This window comes from Maylandia zebra, linkage group LG4, assembly GCF_041146795.1.
Source record: "Maylandia zebra isolate NMK-2024a linkage group LG4, Mzebra_GT3a, whole genome shotgun sequence".
Classification (NCBI taxonomy): domain Eukaryota; kingdom Metazoa; phylum Chordata; class Actinopteri; order Cichliformes; family Cichlidae; genus Maylandia; species Maylandia zebra.
The window spans coordinates 6,339,826-6,341,584 of NC_135170.1; positions in this window are offsets into that span (position 1 = coordinate 6,339,826).

The following is a 1,759-nucleotide window of genomic DNA, read 5'->3' on the forward strand; positions in this document are numbered from 1 at the left end:
ATTTGACTTTAACAGTTCATTAACTTTCACACAAATAATGTTGAACTTTAACTCATTTTAACTTGGATTCTTTTATTAACTTGTAGGTCCCTTATTGCCTATAAATTGAGGTTTAGGTTAGTGGAGACCCTTACGCTAACCTAAACATAAGCTTTTACTCTCTAAAAAAAAGTAATAATTTGCATTACTAGAGACTTTTTGCCTGTGTAACTGCATGAATACATTTATATGTATGACCTCATGAACACATCTATTTAATTATTACCCAGAGTAATGGTGGCAGAACACTAAGATCAGCAGTAGTAGTACAGCATGGAGAAAAGAATCAATTAATGGATTGGATTTATATAGCGCTTTTCAAGGCACCCAAAGCGCTTTACAATGCCACTATTCATTCACTCTCGCATTCACACACTGGTGGAGGCAGCTACAGTTGTAGCCACAGCTGCCCTGGGGCAGACTGACAGAAGCGAGGCTGCCATATCGCGCCATTGGCCCTTCTGGCCAACACCAGTAGGCGGTAGGGTAAAGTGTCTTGCCCAAGGACACAACGACCAGGACAGAGAGCCCGGGGATCGAACCGGCAACCTTCCGGTTACAGATACGCTTCCCAACCCCCAGAGCTACGGTCGCCCCCTGACAATTAGAAATAAGTCACATAATAATTTCTATTGTGAGAGTTAGATTTTAATTTGTAAGCAAGTTTTGATCAGCTGACTGCCACGATCAGGGAAACACACACTGATTATTCTTAATAAATCGACGTGCCCATGTAGCGTGCTGGCTAGACCAAAATGCGGCAAAGGCTAGTGATGGGTTGGAAGAGGCACATACTTACTTTAGTAACACCTGGTGCGCTGACCGCGGCTTCGCAACCGGTGTTACGACTGGTCCACAGGCTGAACCAGCAGAGGTGTGCACTCGAGTCACATGACTTGGACTCGAGTCAGACTCGAGTCATTAATTTTATGACTTTAGACTTGACTTGAAAAAATGTTCAAAGACTTGTGACTTGACTTGGACTTTTACACCAATGACCTGGGACTTGAATTGGACTTGAACCGGTTTACTTGAAAATACTTGATATTTCACCCCAAATATAAAATTTAACATGCATATTATATAGAGATTGAAAATGTGACGTCATTCAGGGGTAAAACCGCAAAGGATTCTGGGAACTCATGGCAAGAGGTACTAGCGCACGCAGGCTTTCAATTGAAATCAGTCACACAGCGATAAAAAGAAACACAAAAATGTCAAGAAGCCGTTGTATTATTAACTGCAATAGCCGGTCGCATGACAGCCACGGGAAGCCGACGGGTAAAGAGATCGTTTTTATCGGATTACGTCGTTGAAGAGAAATTGTTCGAGCCATGTTTCCGAAGTAACAAAGAGGCGACGGATGGCCTGGATTGCAGCCATTCAAAGACCAAATATAACGTCCCAGAACACTCCAGCTCACAGGTTAGTCTGCTCCAAGCATTTCCACAAAGGTCAGTCTGCTGTTGTAGTTAATACGTCATTTTCATAACATAATTGGTGATATAGGTTACAAGCAAGTCTGGCGCTGAACAGAAATTGTCGCGCTATGCTCCTTTGTTTATTGTGCATAAATAGTGAATTGTCCTGACACAATATTGCGTTTCGCCTCTGTTATTATGGTACATTGACAAAAACATATACTTTTATTCACAGGATAAAACAGGTTTTTTGTATCACTAATTGCCCAGTACGATTACAGCATACAATATTATTGTCA